General features: G+C 35.7%; 1 long non-coding RNA gene across 3 annotated transcripts in view; it reads right to left on the bottom strand.

The window, feature by feature from the left end:
• LOC141369091 (uncharacterized) overlaps positions 1 to 23,081 on the bottom strand; it is a 108,562-nt gene that overhangs the window by 72,952 nt on the left and 12,529 nt on the right. For 2 of the 3 annotated variants that reach the window (XR_012372661.1, XR_012372660.1), the window contains exon 2: positions 13,541 to 13,796. This is a non-coding gene — a long non-coding RNA (uncharacterized lncRNA). Of the gene's footprint in view, positions 1 to 13,540; positions 13,797 to 23,081 lie in introns of those variants that run through there. The other variant, XR_012372659.1, reaches the window with a different exon arrangement.

Raw genomic sequence — 23,081 nt, forward strand, 5'->3', positions numbered from 1 at the left:
CTCCGCTGATGTACTACTATGCCATCTAGTCTGGGATTTTAGTCCGTTATACTAGCCTGATTTTCAGACATTGCGGTGACAAGGATTCGTCTTCTACACATCTCCTTAAATAACCAGAGAACAAAGCATATAGGAATTTGGTACTGATTGGTTGTTCTAAAACTAAAAGCTGTCCTTAATTTGTATACAGTGGGTGATTGGTTTATGCTTAGAATGGGAAGTGTCTGTCAACATTGAAGTTTCACCTATAGTTTAACATTGAATTCTGTTGTTATATGAGTGAGACCATTGTAACCAATTGCAATGAGATATTTCAATAGAAACAAATAAGATCAGTTTTAGATTCTTTGTGCATGTAGAATGTGGCATTTCATATACAGTTTGCTTTGAGAGAATGAGAATACAAATGTATGACGCCCTAAGGTGTGATCTTCGAAAACCAAATGTGCTCTCGGTAGGAAGTCCACCGTGAATCGTGGAGAGTTGTTTTCCCGAGCTCACATGGCGAACTCATGCTGTGTCCTTTGGGGGGGGGCTATCTTTATTCAGGAAATTGTCTTATACCATTGTTGGGGGTAACGCATTAAGTAACGTGCATTACATAATAACATTACTTTTCTGAAGTAACGAGTAAAGTAACGCATTACTTTTTAAATGTACATATTAATATTTGAGTTACTTTTTCAAAAAAGTAATGCAAGTGATTTTTTTGTTTAATTCGATTAAAAAATGATGTACTGAATTAAACTAAACATAGTCACATTATGGACTATGCATACACGCCTGTGTGGGAATAGTTTGAGTCAGAAACTGAGATGGCAGGCCAAAGCTCGACATTTCTGTGATAAAATATGCAATTTACTTTTTAGAACTTTTTAGTCATAAAAACACCTGCAAGATACGGAGCCCATAAGGGGAAAATGAGCAAAAATTAAATAAAGTTTAGTTTTGTGTGCGCACGTGAAAGTTTCACGTGAGCATGCGAAACTAAACTTTAGATTTTTTTACTCCAGTGTCACCTTAGGGACTCGGTAGAAAGAGATCAAGCCTCAGACAAGAAAAAGTAACTAAAAAGTAACGTAAGCATTACTTTCCATGAAAAGTAACTAACGCAATTAGATAATTTTTTTGGGAGTAACTTAAAGCAATAGTTCACTTTGAAATTAAATTCTAAAGCAATAGTTCACTTTGAAATTAAATTCTAATATGTTTTAGCTTACCTCAAGGGCATCCAAGATGTAGGTGTCTTTGTTTACGTGGTAGTTTCACTTTTGATTTTTTTAGGTCAAACCGTTGTTGTCTGTCAGTCATATAATGCAGGTCTATGGTCACTTGGTAAACATTACCTCAAAGAGCATGCACAGAGAAGTCCAAATTAAACAGCTGTCCATCGTAAGAACACATTGATGGCCTAAGACACGAAACGAGCGGTTTGTGTGAGAAAACGAACACTATTTATATAGTTTTTGCCTCTTGTACACAACCGCGTCTGTGCTTAGTCTGCGCATGTGCCGGAAGTGATCTCTCGCACGTGTACGTCACTCATTGTTTACACAGAACAGAGAGTGTATGTAAGACAGCTAATAGAAATTGTACTTATTTGCATTATCCGGGATGTTTAAACCGACGTAAAAGAAAACAATTACGTATGCTCACGCAAACTCATCCAGGAGATCACTTCCGGCGCATGCGCAGACTAAGCACAGACGTGGTTGTGTACAAAGGGCAAAAATAATATTAATAGTGTTCGTTTTCTCACACAAACCGCTCGTTTCTTGTCTTAGGCCATCAATGTGTACTTACGATGGACAATTGTTTAATTTGGACTTCTCTGTGCATGCTCTTTGAGCTAACGTTCAGTAAGTGACCATAGACCTGCATTATATGACTGACAGACAACAATGGTTTGACCTAAAAATATCAAAAGTGAAACTACCACCGAAACCAAGACACCTACATCTTGGATGCCCCTTAGGTAAGCTAAAACATATCAAAATTTAATTTCAAAGTGATCTATCCTTTTAATATTGTAATGCATTACTTTAAAAAGTAACTTCCCCAACACTGTTGATTACTGATAAGTAATAAATTAATGCTTTTGTTTTTACACTTTATTATTTGTAATCTTGTCACAATATGTTCTTCAAAAATATTGGCAGCCTTTGTCATTTTATTGGTATATTTTTCTCCCATATTGGCACGGATTTACGATTAAACTGAAATTTCACGATGACTGCCCCCACTAGGGGGCGAACTCTGACAATCGTGTCCGAATGTCGTGTACAGTGGAAAGGCAAAAGAGAATAAAACATGGACAAACTACACGGCATTAAAGCAGCATCACCGTTTGGACCCTTATAAAACCTCAAGAATAAACTGTTAATAGCTGTCAGTACATAATGGAGGTGATACTGGCTCTATTTTTGAGCCTGGCATACAGCAATTACCATCAGCCTTTCTCAGGGCGCCTAATCACTAAAAACGTAACCCGAGCACAAACCGCCTCATCCACTCATTAAGGCTGATGACTAAAGAACGAGCCGGTCCGGATAGTTAGAACAGGGTCATGGGGTGGGCGGCAGTGGTGTGCTGATATAGCAGCACCGGCTCTCTCATTATATGATTACAGTGGAGAACACAAGAGTCTGATTAGGTACCACTGGAAACTGGAAAATACTAGAGGCGAAAAAGAAAACGGGGAAAGGATTAAGTAACGCAAACTTTATCTGTTATCATTCTTTTAAGTGCTGCCAATCTTCCTAAATGATGAAGATGAAGAAGAAGGTTAATTATTCAAAGAGATTTGATTCAATCTACAGAGTTTACACATCACTGCGCTCCTCTAACTTCAGTCTGACAGTTTTTAATTTCACACGTTTACCTCTTTAAACTAACACATTAAACTTGATACAGCATTGCATTTAAGAAATGCAACAACTCATCACATAACGCCAAGCGTGTTTAAAATGTGGGCACTGACCTTATTTAGTCAAGCACTGGGTCTTGATTGAAAATATTAAAAGTGAACAGAGAGCTCCTGTGAATTTAATTGCTGCTGGAAATCTGTTGGGAACATTTAAGTGGTGAAGTTCTAATGAGTGAAAAACTGAATTCTTACGTAAGCTCGAGATAACACAAATACAGACACCCTATTAAAGTAAACTTTAAATAAGAATGAAAAATGAACTGTCACCAACAAATCCTGTCACATGAACTGTCACACTTACACTGAATAAAGTTTCACAAACTTTGCAAATTAAAAACATATAAAAGACAACAACAGATTCAAGTTTGTTTAGGACTGCATGACACTGAAGAAAAATGCGATATGCAATAACATGCTAAACTATTCAAGGTAATAAAGTAATTTATTTGTACATTCAAATTAAATTCTAAAAAAATATATTTAAAACTAAAAATTATATCCGTTTTGCATTACTCATCCCATCTCTCAGCTATCTGAATTGACATAAAACCGTAACTTCACTTTCAATTATGTTAATATATCTTGTGGCAGTGAAGCACCGAAATAAAATTCTGGGCCAAAACAATACCAAACAAATTCTGGATTGCACTTGGCCAAAAACTGAAAAAAAGGTATGTTTTTGTTTAATTGTATTAATTAGACTCTTTAGTTTTGTTAAACTCTGCGGACCCTGTACCGGGTCCAAATTTACTTATCATTACTTAATATAAAATATTCCTTTAATTTTTAAAGGTGCAGTGTGTAAATTTAGTGGTGAGGTTGCGAATTGCAACCAATGGCTCAGTCCACTGCTCACCCCTCGCTTTCGAAACACATAGAGAAGCTACAGTAGCCACCACCGGAAAAACATGTCATCGACTGAGACAAATAAATAAAAAAGTTTGTCTGTTAAGGGCTTCTGTAGAAACATGGCGGCACAAAATGGCAACTTCCACATAAGGGGACCCTCAGTACATGTAGATAAAAACGTCTCATTCGAAGGTAATAAAAACATAATGGTTCACTAATAAAAGGTCTTTATACACACACTGATAATATAGTTTTGTATATTATTTTGCACTTCTGTCAAGAAATCCTTTTAAAAATTACACACTGCACCTTTAACGGTCTGTCATGGACCCAGTACCACATATGAAATACTGTTTGAAATCTTAGAATCTCTACTTTCTGCAGATATGCATCACTTTGACATATATTTTACTGTAAGAAAGTGAGTAAGTTTTTTACACTTAATTTACACATTCACCCCCCCCCCCACACACACACACACACATTTTTTAAATATAATTTAATATTCACATATTTCATATTTCTCAAATATGACAAACATGGGCAAGTCTTATATCAAATGAAAGCTCTCATTCTCAGGAATAATGTTACATCGTTATTTTTGTTCTATTATCATCACATATCCAACAATTTTATCCTAGGTCCTATTCTAAAAATGAGTCCAATGTGTGTCACAAACAGCAGCTTTGTATGTAACTTCAAAGGGTTTTCTGTAAAATCATATAAAGATATTGCATTTATTCCACTGTTTGTGGTTATGGGGACACTTCAAATATTTAGGCGGAAATTGACCCTCCCTTCAGTTGGAATAGAATAACTTTTTGCATGGATTATGATAGAGAAAAAATCCATTTTCCTCTGTTAGCTGACAATTGCTGGAATCAAACAAAACTGTATTCAGGTTTCGTTACCACTCAGAGCCAGAGTTATACACTTTCAAATACTGACTATTAAAAAAAAATTATTTTTTAAATGAATTTAAAAAATTCTTTTTTTATTTTTGTGTTTATTAGAGGACTGACAACACATACAACCATGTTGAGCACTTTCAACAGTGTTTTATGAAATTTCAAAGGGTTTCCATAAAATAACAAACTTTTGTATGTGCACCTCTGCATGTGGGTATGGGAAGCTTTTGAATTTGGGTAGGCCAAATCCAGGTGGAAATCCCCCCAAAAAAACTCAGAGCGTGACTAGTTAAATGAATCATGAACTTATTTGAAAGTAACATACCAAAACTGGATAATAAATCTTTATTTAGTTCTATGCAACAGAATCAAATTTAACAGCACTTTATCCAATTAATGTAAAATTCTAGAAAAACTATTAAATGTAAAACAATAATAACATAATGCAGAAACTCAGCAGTCTTGTTAGTACTACGTTTAATTAAGATACACAATCATTTTAATGAAAACAACAGGCAAGACAGCATGGCAGTGATCCTCTGTTCTGCTTATGTCAATGAGCTTGAAATGAACTTCAGTGACGTCATCACATTAACAACTATATTTAAAAGCCTGTTGCATTACAGAGGAGGACTTAAACTTGACTTACAAAAATGCATGAGTCAATTCGTGTGATTTCCGGTGCTAGACACAAATCAAAGGACGAGCTGTGGAGCATCACACAGAACTTGTGTCATTTTAAATATTTGCACACAGCTGTCACAATCTTGCCTTGCTGTGTAGTGCTGTGATAACGACTGCAGTGAGAAGCAGAGCGCTATTTATTAGTGGTTTATATTGATGTTTTGCTTTCAAAAGAAAGAAAGATGTCTGAAATTTCGGTGCATCTCTACCTTGCAGCCCGAATTCATTTTAAATCAGACATCACTTGTATCAGCACATGAGTCATTAGACCTCTTCAAACAATAACTCATTTACAAATCAAAACATTTAATTAGTTAATAGTATTATTTACTAATAAGCGTGTAGGAGCTGTAAGCATAATCAAATTAGCCAAAACATAATAAATCAACACGCAGCAAATCTGTATAACTATGAGACGAAAATATGGTTTAAAACTTGGGTTGAACATGAAAATCCCCATATTTTAAAAACATGAGGCTGCTTTTGAAAAAAACTGAGTATTCTTCATAAAAACAAAAGGTTTCAACCTCTTCAACAATCAGAGACAAACAGCTGCGTCCCCTGGCCTTCAAACAACCAAACAAACTCAAGAATCAGAGATAAAAACTTCGCCAGCAGGCAAGCAACTTTTTCTACAAATATATTTAGCAACAGCAGAAGCTCCCTATATTACCCATAATGCTCTGATACAGGCATGAAAGGATGAGAAACACAGAAGATCCTGATATAACCTTCACACCAGTCCTGACTCGTCATGTCACCGCAGGAGCCTCGAGGTTCGACCCTTACATAAACACGAAGTTTCTTCAGGACTTCTTACACAAATACACCGAGAAATTCAAGAGCGTCTCATTTAAATTCATTGGAGTTGTTAGATTGAGCAAACTTTTGCTTGACTGATTTCATGGGAGCAGAGTTATGAATTTTCTATCTGCCATGCATTTATCTCAAAACACAAAAGTATTTTATGCTCCTGATAGAGTAAGAATCCTCTGGTACCTTCAAGAGTCTGCAGAATACAGATTACTGTAAACTGTCTCTTATGTGTTTGTTTACCGGTAACACGTAAGCCACTAGATACGCTGATGTTGCAAGGTTGTTGGCTGTCTATCCACATTTGAGTGACCATGGCTGTGTCTGGATTTGAATTAGGGACACACCAAATGTTTAGCACTTGAAATGATTCGTCTGAAAGTAATAAGGAAATGCATCTTTCTCTGACACCTTTAAATGCTTCAACACCACCGATATGTTTGCTGCTTTTATAAAGTGTGCGTGCTTCTCACATTATGCTGGTCGCTGTTTGATCATGTCATCATAAACTTTATTGTTCTGTAAAATGTATTGTGTCTTTTCACTTGATGAACACTAATAAATGCTTTGCTATTTGTTTTATATATTGTTTTTACATTTTATTGCATTTGGAGACCGATTCAGCTAAAATAAAATGAAAACAGTACAATAGGGGGTTAAGCCATGAAGGGTTGGGTCCATATCGCTGCAAAAACAGTTAATTACATTAAATGAATTAAATGTTTTGTTCGTTTTTTCTTTTATGTCAGTAAATTTCAGAACACTCCATGTGAGGAAGAACAAGTTCTGTTAGTTAAGTATAAATCTTTGACGTGTCTTTTGCATTTTGTTAAAGAGCCACACAGGTCCAAAATCTAAACTGACCTGTATTGCAGTGTGTCATGTAGCTGTCCATCAAAGTAAACAATGTGCAAAGTAGTTAAACCAAAAAGTGCACGATTAATAAAATGATTGGCTTCTAAAGTATGGTTGGAAAGATATGGATTGAATCTCCTGCCTGACTTTATCCACGTAATACCAACACTTTGCATAATAATCTCCGTCTACAGCCTTGCCCACGGGAGAAATGAAAACGCTGACCTGCCCACAGCTAGTTAGTGTGTAAACGTCATATCACGCTGTTTTCAGTTTGTGTTGTTTTACTACCAAAGGATGAAGATATATGAAGTATCTGTAGTTAAAATTACTTTATCAAGGAGGGATATACTAGACGTTTGGCAATGAAAGACGGTTCAGTACCCACTTTATTTGGAACAACATGCGTCTCCTAACCACAACCTGTAAGTATGATTATAGCTAAATACTTGCTTAAATGAGTGTAAAATGTTAGTTTCTATCGTCGTTTTTATTGTTTGGATTAATGATGAATAATGTCGTCGTTTAAACTCTTAATATAACGTTACTGTCAGAGAGTCACGTTAGCAAGCGGCTACCGCATACTCACGGTTTTGCTACGACCCGGTTAGCTTACATAAATGCTTAAATGAGTGTAAAATGTTAGTTTCTATCGTCGTTTATACTGCTTGGATTAATGATGAATGATGTCGTTGTTTAAACTCTATATACTGTCGGAGTCATGATAGCAAGCGGCTTATGCTGCATTTACGGTTTTGTAAGCTAACGGGTCATAGCAAAACCGTAAATGCAGCATAAGCCGCTTGCTATCATGACTCTGACGGTATATAGAGTTTAAACAACGACATCATTCATCATTAATCCAAGCAGTATAAACGACGATAGAAACTAACATTTTACACTCATTTAAGCATTTATGTTAGCTAACGGGTCATAGCATAAATGCTTAAATGAGTGTAAAATGTTCGTTTCTATCGTCGTTTTTATTGCTTGGATTAATGATGAATGATATGTAATGTATTGATGTCAAAATGTCTTCTCAGTAAATCATATTAGCTCTAGGTCAATACATGTTGCACCATTGTTGGTCTGTGCCACTGATCTGTGGTCTGTGCGGAGACTCTGTCAGTTGACCAATCAGAGCAGAGTAGGCTACTGAAAGGTGGGATTTAGGCAGACTGAGTCGTTGAACGGCTTCACACAAATCGTTTAGGGATCTCTGAGAAATGGGATATATTTTTTATGAAAATTACAGTGTTTTTTAACCTTGCATGCATTTAAACCTGTTGTCCGGGACTTATAAACAGTGATAGGATGCATAACATTGGCATCTTACTGGCTCTTTAAAGTATTTAAAATTATTTGACATAGTACTAACACTTAATGACATTTTAATGACAATTTCAATTTGTACCACTGTAGTTGAGGTCAAGAAAAATATTTATGATTTGACAGAGTATTAACACATAATGACATTTAAATGACAGTTTAATGTAATGTTAACCCATAAGCTAGGTAGTTTCTTAAGTTTGATAATTATTCTGCTATGTCATGTTTATGACGGATTTACGACAAGGCATGATGTATTGGTTTAAAAATAACATAATTGAAGAAATGACACTTAATGACAGTTGTCATAAACGTGCATAATACCTCCTTAATGTTCATGGCACGTGTCGTGTCGTCATGATTATAAAGGTGTCGTGTCAGTCAAGTAAAGTGTTACCAAATATTTATTTTCAAACACTCAGGATTTAGTTGAGGATTATGAGATCATTTCAAGCTACATGAATACAGTCCAGCCATACAGAATGTACATTATGTAAACAATACACTCCATAGTAATGAACAGATGTGCCTGTGTTCGTGTCGTCTAATTACTTGCATTATGCAACATAAATTATTCTTCGTAAGCCCCTCTGGATAGCAGCATGTGTTATGAATAAGATTATTTCAGCCAAACAATTATGACCACTCCATTCCATCAGGAGGTAAACACGCTGTCAGCCCAATAAATCTGCTTAGAGATTATAATCAAAGTTGATTAAAACTTTAGCCCCTAAAGATATCCATTAATAAACTGTGTGTGGATAGAAGGATGATAGAAGATAGTAATACATTATCTCAATAATAAGTGCCTTAGTGTCTATACCACAGCACAGGGATATGGTAAATATTCAGTACCTTGACCGGACCCCTATTTAGACACCACAAAGTCCAACAGTTAAGAAATAAAGCAAGAAATGTACTCTTTAACTCACATGATTCATCTGAATAGTTCTCTCTATTAGCGCCATTATTATTTTAATCTGAAATATTAGACTATCATCTCAGATTTTGTCGTTTCACACTGACCATTATTCTGCATTGTTCAGTTCTCGAGTTGCTTTTACAAATTGTTTAGTGTTATCGGGTTCAGTATTAACAGCAGATAGGATGTGTAATATAATGTAGGGTAGAAGCTCCATAACACCTTCTCTGATTTTACCAGAAGGTTGAGAAAATAATGAGAGAGAGAGATAAGATCTGCTTTTCTCCTCTTCCACAAAGTGTCCCTGGAGAACGAGCTATAAGGAGCAAATGTTTAATCTGTACGCATTGCTACACCTCTTAGTATTTGGCAGTCTGCCGGTCAGCCCTCATCACGTTACAGAACGCGTGACCTTTTCCTCTTTCTGCTCGAACGGTCACGAGATACTTTAGGAAATGGTGCTTTAGTAAACCACAGTCCAAGAGTACCATGTCATTTAAAAAGCTTTCTGTTGTCCACCTGATATCTGTTAAGTGGGATAGATTTAATCTGTACCTTTGAACTGAAATTGTGCCCCAATTACCTGAACTCGCAGGAAGACGAAACGATTATCAATCGAGCGAAACTGCAACAGCAAAGAAAAGACGATGAAGATATTCGAGAGGTTATTACGTCACGACACATGAGTCGGAAACCTTGCAGTCTACTAACAGATCATAACAGAAAATATTCATGTTAATAATTTTGTACATAGTTTTTTTACAGCATCCCATAGAACCATTTTAGTTTCTTAAAGGAACCATTCAGTCGGAGGTACCTTTTTCGTTACCAGTTCTAAACTTTTTGTGAAACAAATGTTAAAGGTTCTTTATGGAACCATTCAACCAAAAATAGTTCTTCTATGTCAGGCGGCCGAAAGCACCCCTCTCATCATCTTTATTCAGATCTTTGCATATTTGTCTGATTTAAAATCAGCGTGGTTACTTTTAAGCCGCCTTTCCACTGTACATGACAACTGATGGTAGATAAACTGGAAGGAGAGTCAGAAAGGGGCTTTGTGAGGTACCAACCATCTGCAGGTGCATACTTTTTGAATCCAATGAGCTTGAGCTTAGGATGGGAAAAAAAAAACATTTAAAAAAATTATTAATGCTTTGTTTAACTTTATCAGTAACACTTTAATTCTTTTAAAACGATTATCAAGTTAATATATTTATTAACTATAAATATATTCGTAGATTAAAGAATCTTTCATTATGAGCTTCTCTCCCATGTTGACACGGATCTACGATTAAACTGAAATTTAATTACGACAGCCACTAGGGGGCGAACTCTAACAGTCGTGTCCGAATGTAGTGTACGATGGAAAAACGGTTTAGCCTATATATCTTTAAAATATTTAAAAAAGTAATCACAAAGTGCAATTTTACTCATTAGAAGAAGACTGACTATATGTTGTAAATAGTTTCACAATTTATGAAAGTTTAACCATTATAAACAAAAGCAGTTTGTTTAAGAGCTCTGCATTACACTTAGTGCTATACAAAAATACATGTGTTGATTATTTACACTTGCACTTTTTTTGCAATGTTCATAGTTATTATATTACTATAAACATTTGGCTCTTGCAATGTTAAACTACTAAATTGTTAAACGAAATTGTTTTTAAAATATTAAAAAGGCAAAATACTGGATACAAGATGTGTTCATCTTTTTTGAAAATGCATGTTTTTTTTTATATATGACCTATAACAAAAAGCAATATATATATATATATATATATATATATATATATATAAAACTGGTACTGCAATCACACAACTGGTGGCCAATACACAACATGACAACATAAACATCAGTTGAAGGCTGCAACTCCACCTTTTTAATGACAATATCCTGGCCATACCACTGTATTTGAAATAAAAATGATTTCTTAATGTCTAGTGACATATCAGGGCCATTTTATGATTAATTGATATAAATTTCTTACATACTGTTCCTTTAAACCCTTGATCCATGACATTTTGAAGCACTTTTATTTTTAAAACTATAAAAAAACACCCACTTTTCCCCCTAAATGAGATTTATACTAGAATTCACACAGCGTCAGCCCTTTAGATCACAGGTCTCCAACCACCGGGTCATGACCCAGTACCAGGTCGGGGACAAGTTGCCAACAGGTCGCAAGAACGTCCTGGAAAATGTGTATAATAGCTTCGTAATAGATGTTTTTTGGTGTTTTGCCCTTTAAGAGCCAACTTCAGATGACCTTGATCGTTTCCACTTTTGTACCGGCCCACGCAATTTCACGAGGTATCTAGAAAGATATCAGACAGTGCATACTGTATACAGTGAAAAATCTCATTTTTGGTCTGGTTTTAGATTCATAGCAATCGTATAATAATCACTGGATGCATTTCAAAAGGCCAATGGGTCAAAGTTGATTAAGTGTGGTCACAAGTGTCATTTACTTCTCTTGTCCCTGAAGACTTGAAGAACATTTAATGCTCATTTGCGAATATAAAGCATTTCTATGGTTGTATTGATACGCTTATCGTGCAGAGGTAATTTTATATTAGGCCGTCCCTGAAGCCTCAGCTTTCAAACAATCAAACCAGCTTTTAGCTCCAAATCAATATGGATGCAATGCTAAAACCTAATGACAGAAATTATTTTCACAATTGAAATCTGTGTAGTAGGCCATAATAAAATAGCATCACTTAACTCCTAAACGTCTGTAAATGTTTTGAAGAGGAAGTTTACATGGAGAAAGATTATCATTAGCGTTTAAAAATTTGCACAAAACTTTAGTATTATTTTCTAAATGTTGACAAAAAACAATTGTGAATTGACAACGTTTTCAATAACTGATGTAATGCGACTAAAACTTCATTTAAAAAAAACATGGTGACATGTGACTTTACCTGGTCGACTTCATACGCCATTGTACATATTGAGATTTTTCAAGACTGACAACTTTCCATGGGAATTAACAGGAATATATGGAAATTAATGGAAATTTAAAACAGAGTTGCCTATATAAAGTGAATTTAAATGTAGGTAAGAATATAAATGCAGAAGATTTAAAGCAGTTTCAGTATTCTTTGAATAATACAAAGTTTAAAAAAAGAGATATTAAAACAAAAGAACAATTTATTTAAAATAAAAACTTTAACAATACACACTACCATTCAAAAGTTTGGGGTAATTTTTTAATTTTTTTTTATTTAATTGCCATTTTTTTAAATTTGTAATTTGTAATGACCAAGCAAAATGTTTATTTATGTTTGTATATGATATAGTTTGTATAAATTTCCAAATAATTCCGCTTAATTTCCATAAATTCCTGTTAAGTTTCCAATTTGAAATATTTCTGAAATTCCCCAGATTAAGTTCCCATGGAAAGTTTCTGGAAACTTTACGCCCCTCTGAAAGCAACGCTATAGCGGATGACATCAAAATGCCGCAAGAGGCATACATAGCAGTTGATGTAAACTGTAGCACTGCATTTTGATGTTATGCACTTGTCGGTCCTTGTGACACACCTATGGTCTTGTCCTCCAACCAAACATACCACGCCATATTTAAAGAATGATCATGTGACTTTTAAGCACATCAGGTGACATAAAAATATTTCTATTGAAGTTTTTGCAATATATTCCTTTTTCAAATTGCCTGACAAACCACATTTCCAGAGCATAAAATCTTGTTTGCAATAAATGGGAGTTTGTGCGAAACTGCAGTGTTTCTATTGGGCACATTTTCAATTCACTATTTTAATTTGCCTAATTTGAAGGCTGATGAAATGCAGCTTGTGATTAATATGCTGGGTTTTATAGGGACGCAGGTGTGTGTACAACATTTGTCCCCGTTCTTTGGTCAGACACAGCACCAGAATTCATGGAGAGGAATGGAGATAATTACTTGGATAAATTGGGACAGCACTTCATCAATTTAAAGATATCAAAGAGCAGATGTATTCAGCATGAGGCTAAAGCAACGCTCGCTCCATCGGCCAGTCGTAGTCTAATAAGAACGTGCATACATTTACACAAATCCTGAGGCCTTTTCTAATTAGTTGATTCCTGCTGAATGATATTTGCAATAACTTAATTGTTTAATTTCATTAACATTTCATAGAGTAATATTGAGACATACACGTACAGTATGTATTAAACTGTTTGCACGTCTAATTTACAGGAACTCCGAAAGTACAAATTGATTGAATTGCAAATTCCTGCTCATGACATTTACCTCTGTGAAGGTTATGAGGATAATAACCTCCTCCAGATCCACAGAGTTTTCAGTCATTTATAAAGACCTCAGCCATCATTCTGTAAGACTTCTGCTAAAGAGTAAAGCTCTGAAACCTGGACCTGCATTTGAAGTTTGTTTTCATGTCTTCAGAGACGCTGATCTTACGCCACTGAACTCTGGCCTGATGTCTTCAAAGACAACTCTTGATCTTCTGAGAGGACAGACTGTCAGGAGACGGCAGTCAGACGGTGTCCTGAGATGGATAAAGAAACAAGATTACTCTTGAACACAAACTTTTACTTCATGAAAGGTTTCCTTAAATGAATTTGACTTTTACATGTGTGATAGTCGTTGCTTGATTATATCTGGATTTTCATACATTGTACTCTTTCAATATAAACACTGACCGCCTGTTTTGTCAGAAGCTTTGTGGCAGATTTTTTCTAGTATTTTTCTTCATTAAAAATTGTTACGCGTCAGTCAGGCTATGACCCAAACCATCAGCTTTGAGATGAATCAGACTTAGAGGTTGGCAGAAAATGATTTAAATATTAAACTTGCAATAGCAATGAACTGCTTTCGCCATGAAAAGCTGAGTAACTTATTTTTAATTTATTCTTAACTTACTTCAATTCTTAAATATTGAAGTGTTGTAAATAAAGCACAGCTCATGGTACGCCTTTCTTCTAAAACCTTAAAGAGCACTAGAGCCCGACCGATTTATCGTTTTGCCGATTTTATCGGCCGATATGAGCATGTCGCAGATATATCTGTATCGGCGTATAAGCCGCAGATATGCGCCGATATGAACGTTTGTTACAGAACACATTAAATGCATTTGAAAGATGTAAGTACTTGTTTGTCCAGCAGAGTGCGCCATACTGGTTGCTAATGGTGACCCAGATCACTCACTGTAGTGACACCAGCCAATCCCCCACCCCCTTCACTTCAGTCAGGCTCTCAGTTCAGGTGGCTGCAGTCACGCAGTGTCTTCTTCACAACATTTTTACACCTGGTATTAAGACGCGCTTTGGTCGATTGGATTATAAATGGACAAGAGAGACGCATTCCCGTTTACATTTGGTGTTTTTAATCCGTCTCTTTGTCGACTTGCGAGTTAAAACGCAAGCGGGAGAAATGACGCGAGACGGAGAAATGACACGTTTAAACTACGCGCAGCCGTGCACTTATATAACACTATATGAGATTACTGCTGCTTGTGTTGCTAGTTAACGTGCTCATTTCAGAGCAATTGATTCAATAAGCTCGCGCAACTCGAGGCGGAGCGAAGATGCTTTAGTTTTATAAAAGTCTAAAGTTTGCACGGAACCCTGGGTTTGTGTTATAAAAACGTTGTGCACAACATTAAACATAGCGTACATTAGTATGTGCTCCTTCAAGCATTGTCTTCGTAACTGTGAGTGGCTAACGTTAACTAATTTGTGAAGTACACAACTTACTGTAAAGCTAATAATCAATGACTTCATAAGTTTCTCTTTATAACGTTATTCTTGTCAAAACTGCAAATGATGCAAGTTTTATGTATTTTGTTCTCTTTGTGTTTTAAAGTTATTTATAATAAGTCAAGTTTACTGTTTAGTGCACTGATATCCAACTAATTTTGGATAATAAAGTTTATTGTTAACTTCTTGCCTATAGTACATATCTTTATCACATCAATATAAGTGTTGGATCACCACATTTGTAAGTGATCACCACATATGTGAGTGATCATTGCATTGCATTGTATTTATTCATATACAGTATATTATGATAAAGTATATAGTGTATTCTATTTACAGTACTGTAGTATAATATACTGTAGTATATACTGAACTATAATATACACATAAAGAATATCGGCCGATATATCGTTATCGGTCTTTTTTTACTCCCTAATATCTGTATCGGCATCGGCCCGAAAAAACGCATATCGGTCGGGCTCTAAAGAGCACCTATGGTCCGATTCACAATTTTACATTTCCTTTGGTGTGTGAGTGTGTATTAGTTCATGTTAACGATATGCAAAAACGATGACGCAAATTATCGTCTCCAACATAAATCTCTTTCCTGGACTACAACAAACACACAGATTGTAGGCAACAGTTTACTTCCTGGGGTTGGTGATGTAGTAAAGAACGACATTATCAAAACTCCTCCTGCTTCAGACTCAGCCTGTAAGTTAATTCCTGTTAGCATTGCATTGTGAGCGAATCTTTCAAACATGATAAGGAGCGTCACATTTCCGGCTGACATCTGAGGTATGCATTCACATAACACGTCTGGGTAATATACTAATGCTGCAATAGTTAACCTGTCTGGAACCGAGCAGATATTAAAACACAATACTGTATGACACTTGCATTAAATGCGAACCGCCCCTCCGCTAATAGGATTTTGTTTCTCTCTCCCTGTCTCGTCCTCGAACCCGAGGACATTGAGACAAACAGACTTAGTTCCGGCTGCCGTGGAGGTCAACACACCACTGATCTACTGGCCCGCCCTTCAACGTGATGCCCAGCCGATGCCTGACCAATGACCACCAGCAGAACCTGTTCAACCTCTTTATCCATTTACATCACATATAAATATATATATAACGTCAATATCTCCCAAGGGTTTTTTCTTCCTAGGACTTTTTGTTCCTCCCTGAGGTTTTTCTCCTTGGGGGTTTTTCAACCCCAGGGAGTCAGCCAACAGTGGCTTAACTTAGCACCCTCTTGTATTAAGTTGATTCATAGCCACTGTATCTTGCTATTTATATTGTCTTTCAATTTTTCTGTGTTTCCCCTGTGTTTCTATTAATGTAAAGCTGCTTTGAAACAATTACCAATTGTGAAAAGCGCTATAAATAAAATTGAATTAAATTGAATTATATCAAATACACAAAATAACGCTGTTTTCCAGCAATGAAATAGGTACCCTTTAATGTGGAGGAATAATAGAAATATGTCCCAGTCATTCAGACAGGTAAATCTTCAGGGATAAGTCACGTGTCAAATTAATCATTTCTGAGAAATAAGGTGGTATTTTAAAAATGACACATGCATTGTGTCTAAAATGTGGGTTTGACACTGCTGTTATCAAGCTTCCTCTGTTTAAAACTAAACTATAGTGGCGTTGAGGGAAAATGACCATCATTTTGAATCCTTGTAAATTGGATAGCAGAAACCTCACGCATTGAAGATCAATTGGAAGTGTTTGTGGTTTGCAGCGCAGCTGTTGCCAACATAATGATGCTCTGATTGTTTCATCAGGAAAGAGTCTATAGCATCAATTAAATTGTGCATTGCCATCTCATATCAAATAGAAGGTGGTTTACAAACACGGTGTTAAAATAATTTTTTATCATGTTTATGCACAGGTCAGGTATAAATCGAAGATGATAGAAAGCGATTACACATCAGATATGGCCTAAGACTAGGGATGCACAGAATGTTCGTCAACCGAAATGATTCGGCCGTAAAAGTGAAAAGTTTACTGGACAATGAGGTCTTTCATGACGCGATCAAATTAACCAGCGCAGAGTAAGAGACGTGCAAATGTGACAAACATGTGGATAAAAGCATTTTAAAGTGTCTAACCCTAAAAATGCAAAAACATACAGCACTACAAGTTTTATTTGTCATTTAAAATCAAGACATCCTGAACACCATGCAGCGTATGAGAAAGACACAGCCTTGAATCAGCCTTTAACTCTCTCCCCGTCAACGTTTAAAAAAAAGTTAGCACCAGCATTTTTTTTATGATTTTCACAAATGCCTTCCATACAATGTTCTTCTATAAATATATAAACATACAATATATCAAATCAAAGAACAGCCCTTTTGCTTCCAAGCAAACAAAAAAACTGAAAAAAGTTTCATTCTATCTTAATTTGTTCTCTTTTTATTACCTCTTAAATATGTTTCTTAATAAATACAAGAGATTATTGCATTCTTGTAAAGGACTTTATTAGAGATCAGATTCAGAGCGATGATCAAAACATACACAGAGTTTTTACTGTTTTTGCATCAGTGGTTGCTTCAGTGTTTGGTAAGAGCGACACCTTGTGGATAATAACGGAAATATGGATTGCTGTAAAAACTCATCATTGGCAGGAAAGTGTTTTCTTTTAATTGACAAGATAACTTCTCAGTGGAGTTAAACCAAGCCTTTTCAAATAAGATTGGGCAAATTTAAAATATAGAAACAACATTAGAAGGAACAAATCAGATTTAAACAGAGCATTAACACTGAACACTTTGGCTTGCAATGTGAACGTTTTTAATAATTTCAAGAAGACAATGATAATTTCTCAGAATATTGGCCTCATTGTTATTTTTATTCACCTAGCACAGATATCATTTCTGAAACTGTGGCTTTGTTTGGCATAGCTTCAGGCTAGTGCACATAAAGACACAATGTCAAATAAAAAACTTCTATAAAAGTCACACAGAGTCCAGTATTACATGCAGAACGAGACTCACAGTTTGCCCAGACAGTCTCAGTCAAGAATCAGACTTTATTAATAGAGCAACTAAAGGAAAAGTTAACACAAAAATGAAAATTCTGTCATTATTCACTCAGCCTTATGACATATAAAATTTATAAACACATAAAGCCTTTCCATACAGCAAAAAATACATTTATCTGGACAAATGTTTTAAATATATGCTAAATACATTTTGTAGAAAGTGAAGTTTAATTAAATATATTTTTGAATTTGAAAATATATTTAGTTTTAACCTTTATATATTAACATATTTCAAAATGAATTTCAGGGGCAATAAATACATTTCTACTTTTACAACTCATACGCAAAAAAAAATATTTTTTTCCTGGCCAAAATATAAAAGTTTAAAAAGTATGTAAAATACTGTATAATATTTTTGCATTTAAAAATATATTTAATTTTAACCTAAATTATGTATATTTTAAAATATACAAAAAATGGCCACAAAATATATTGGTGGAAAATACATTTTCTAAACATATTTCATTCAGAAATATATTTCAGTAAATATATTTTTAGCCATTTTTATATATTTTGAAATATAGATGGTTTCATTGGAAGCACGTGATACACGTCTGGATCCGAACCTTACTTCCGGTTTGGTTTTTTTAATGCTCTGACTAGTTGCTAAACTGATCTCTTGAACAAATGCCTCGTCGAAAATAACAAATGTTTTGGTTTCCTAGGTAATCTATGTGTTGTTTGTTTGCTTGTTATATAAATAAACTACGTTTAAAGAACTTTGTTGTTATTTATTCTTAGCAGAGTTTACTGGAAGTTGCGTGCGGACCACGACAGCCGCTTGTTTATGTTGTTACTGCTGAAACCGTCTATATTTAAAATTATTTTGGAAAATATATTTTTTTGCTGTATGGGTTTTAAACTTTCCTGAATTTGTACACTGTAACTTTTATATAACACCTTGACTGTTGAAATTAAAAATGAGGGTTACAAAATTCTGGTATTTTCAGGTCTGGAAACTTTCCACTGGAAATGAAAAATCAGATATCCAGTAAATCAGATATGTAAATGTAAGCTAGCACCATTTCATTGAACATTTCTGACGCTAGCAATCATGTAGCTGGCTCAAGGTGTGATGCTCTTTCTTCTACTGTATTACTGTACCACCCAAAAGTTTGGACACATTACTATTTTTAATGTTTTTGTCTATTTAAGTCTCTTATGCTCATCAAGCTTGCATTTAGTTGATCAAAAATCCTTAAGAATCATTAATATTAGAATGATTAAGCCGTGGATTATGTTAATTTATGTTTGAATACGATATAAATAATTCCCATAATTTACTGTTAATTTTCCGATTTGGAATATTTCCAAAATTCCCCACATTAAGTTCCAATGGAAAGTTTCCAGAAATTTACCGGAAATGTTCCGCTCTTTGCAACACTATATCAAAATGGACAAAAAAATTAATGTTTTTTTATACAAAGACAATAGTATACCACTATGAAACAATATGCAAGTGATGAATTAATATGTTTTGTGTATGTGGTCAAACAATCATGATTCTGCAGCTTTCGAAATGTGCCACATAGACAGTAAACGATACTACCGAGTTTTCCCCAAGCGTGCGACACGTAGTAAAGCGTTGCGTTTCTGTGTGAACCGATCGTAATGATTGACGCTCTGTTTACCTGCAACCCTCCAGACACTGAACAGGAATAGATCTCCTGTCAGCTTTTCCCCTTATCTAGCCCTCTCTTAACTCGTATGCTTTTTTTCTGCACCCCTGCCAAATCACACGCACACAAACAATAAATTGCATATGTAGCTTACTCGACACTCGCACTTTAACTTCTATTTAAATGACACCGCGCACATCTACAGAAATTTTTCGTGGGAAGGGCCTGCGGTTTCTCCTGCGCTCATCTGTGATGATCCTGCCACAACACCTGACATGCGTTCGGGCTGAAGAAGACAAACTCCTCTCATAGCGGCGAGGCTCCCAAGGCTCTCCTGGAGAACATTTAAACTCACTACAGATTACAGCAAAGCTCTGGAAATAGAAACATCTCATCCTGTTTGATCACATCTCTTTTCTTCACACAGACATAAGTGAGGTTTCAGAAGTTGTCAGAAAGTCATTGTGTTTCCTGTCTGAAGTGATTTACAGAGCCGGCCGAACGGGAATTACGACTTTTCTGGAAACCTTAAGAATGGAAATCATTCTGTATTATCATTTAGGGTTGCACAGGGGCAGAAAATGTCCAGTAAATTTCCGATAACTTGCCATGGGAACTTATCTTGGAAATATTCCAAATTGGAAACTCTACCGGAATTTGCTTAACTTTTTCCCCGCCATTGACGAGTTATCTCGTGCAATTACTTCAACTTTTTGCTAATTTTTTATTTTTTTTATTTTTTTAAAGAAAAATACCCATATTTAAGTCTATAAGCAGATAAAAAAAATAGATAGGACGAAAGTTTGTTTCCCGTTTTGTTTGTTTGTTTGAAAGCATAGGATCTGTTCTTTCATTTGATATTTTTATGTTTATATATTTTTAGAATAAACATTTTCTGGAAGGCATTTTGTGAAACTTTTGAGAAAATCCCCAAAAATGCTGGCGTGCAACTTTTCAAAAAATGGCTGGCGGGGAATGAGTTAAACTGTTATAGGCAACTGCAATTTTTTCAAGTTCCCAGTTAATTCCCATTGTTAATTCCCATATATTCCAGTTAATTCCCATGGATAGTTTTCAGCTTTAAAAATTCCCAAAAGTTTGCAACCCTAGTAACGTCTAAATTACATTATTTTTGAGAACACATTGACAACATAGCCGTTTAAAAAAAACATTGTTTTGAACATTAACGCCATTCATATTATATATTATTTTAATACTTATGATAATAGATAAATATACTGATATGATAAAGACGATGCGTAATAAGTATTATTATAGTGTATAATTTGAATATTATAAAATCAAAAGTGTATGGTCTTGGGGGCAACACTTGCTACTTAATTGCAGCAGTGTCCATGAAAATTGGACATAATTAACAGACAAGACATGAGATGAGTAGTAACAGGATCAGAAGGGAGGCCTCGGGTGGTTACAGAAATTATCACAGAGTCAAGCGTGAAACGAAGGCGCTAATTGTTCTTTAAGATACAAATGGAAAGATTTTCAAAGCATTAAAGGGCAAATCTAGAGCTTAGATCTAGGAAGGAGAAACTGACACGCATGCACATTTGCTTGACGACACTCGACATTTTCCAGATGGAGGGATTTTCTGCTGAACGCCGCATGCACATTGCTTAATTGCTTTCGTAAAACAATTGGGGTTTGAAATCCTGTCCTCTACAGATGGAAAAACAGTTGACACTGGTGTTGTTGGAGTGTATTCAATAGTCATTTGCCACTTGCCCATTAGATTCCTTCAGACTGCAAATCTGCAATTAAGCAGCGCCTCACAAACCCATTCGGAGAACAGCGAAGCAACATAATCGTTCAATGAACGCGCACAGCTTCGGTCAGCAATCGCAACACGAGGCTTTACTGACAATCACGGGTGCAGATTCGGCATCGCCGTGTTGCTTGTCTTGTATGATTGGAAAACTAATTATAAAGGACTGCCACGGGAGACCATGCAGAATTATCTGCACTGCACACAGACATGCGACATTACTCTCAGACACTGCTCATCAATCAAACTGAACAGTCAATTAAAGACAACACATGACAATTATCTCACGTTTAGGTTAGGGACACACCAAACCGATGCCAACAAAGTAGCACAGACTGTGATGTCGGCTCACATTGGCCGTGTGCTGGCTGCGTCTGGGTCAAAGGTTGCCCAGCTAAGTAGCACGTCCGTTATACGCCAGCACAAGATGAGTTAACTTTCCGTATCTGCAGGTGGCAGTAGTTGGTTGTCATTACTTAAAATGGGAAAACGGAAGAGCTAGTAACTGCAGCATGAAATTAAATCAACTTGGTTTTGCAAGTCAATTCAACCTACTTTAAGTTTTGGCTTTTGATAAGTTGACAATTTATTAAATCAAGTTAAAAAATAATAATTTGTGATTTATCTGTTTATTCTTGACTTCCCAAACTTGACTTCCTGTTTGCTTGCCTCGTCACTTCTGTTGTTATAGACGGTTTCATCGGACGCACGTGAGGTGACGCGATACACGTCTGGTCCAAGCTTTACTACCGTATTTTCCAGACAATAAGTTGCTCCGGAGTATAAGTCGCATCAGTCAAAAAATGCGTCATGAAGAGGAAAAAAACATATATAAGTCGCACTGGACTATAAGTCGCATTTATTTAGAAAATGATTATTCTTTTGGGGGGCATTTTGTATGTTAAGTCTTTCTCCGTTGTCTTTCTCTGTTGTTAAGCTAATGTTTTAGTTAACAGTTTTTTTCAGGGGCAGGCTACAGGAGCAGGGCTCCAGACTAACTTTTTTCACTAGGAGCACAGTGGCCACCAACTGAAAATTTTAGGGGCGCAACCAGAAAATTTAGGGGCACATACCATAAATCAACATGCTAACCAAATATTCACATTTCTACTAAGTAATACACTGTAATACTAATAAATACTTTGACGATAGATGCAGAAAGTACAATGTGCTGTTTCAAATTCAGTGTCACATCACAAAAAAAGGTCATATTTACTGGTCGCACATGTGCGACTGGATGTAAAATTCAGTGGCACACTCTCAAATGTTGGTGGCAAAATGCCACCATTTGGTGGCAGTCTGGAGCCCTGAGGAGCAACATATAGCGCCCTCTCGTGGCTGTCGATGGTAATGTTTTCCTTTGGTTCATGTTAGTCAGTATAAATTAATTTTGACATATAGGTCACACCTGACTATAAGTCGCAGGACCAGCCAAACTATGAAAAAAAGGTACTTGTTTTTAATGGCCTGACTAGTTGCTAAACCGAACTCTTGAACAAATACCTTGTCGAAAATAACAATTGTTTTGGTTTCCTAGGTTATCTATGTGTTGTTAATTTAGCTTGTTATGTAAATAAATTACGTTTAAAGTACTTTGTTGTTATTTATTCTTAGTGTAGT

The sequence above is a fragment of the Misgurnus anguillicaudatus genome, chromosome 12 (genome assembly GCF_027580225.2).
Source record: "Misgurnus anguillicaudatus chromosome 12, ASM2758022v2, whole genome shotgun sequence".
NCBI lineage: Eukaryota > Metazoa > Chordata > Actinopteri > Cypriniformes > Cobitidae > Misgurnus > Misgurnus anguillicaudatus.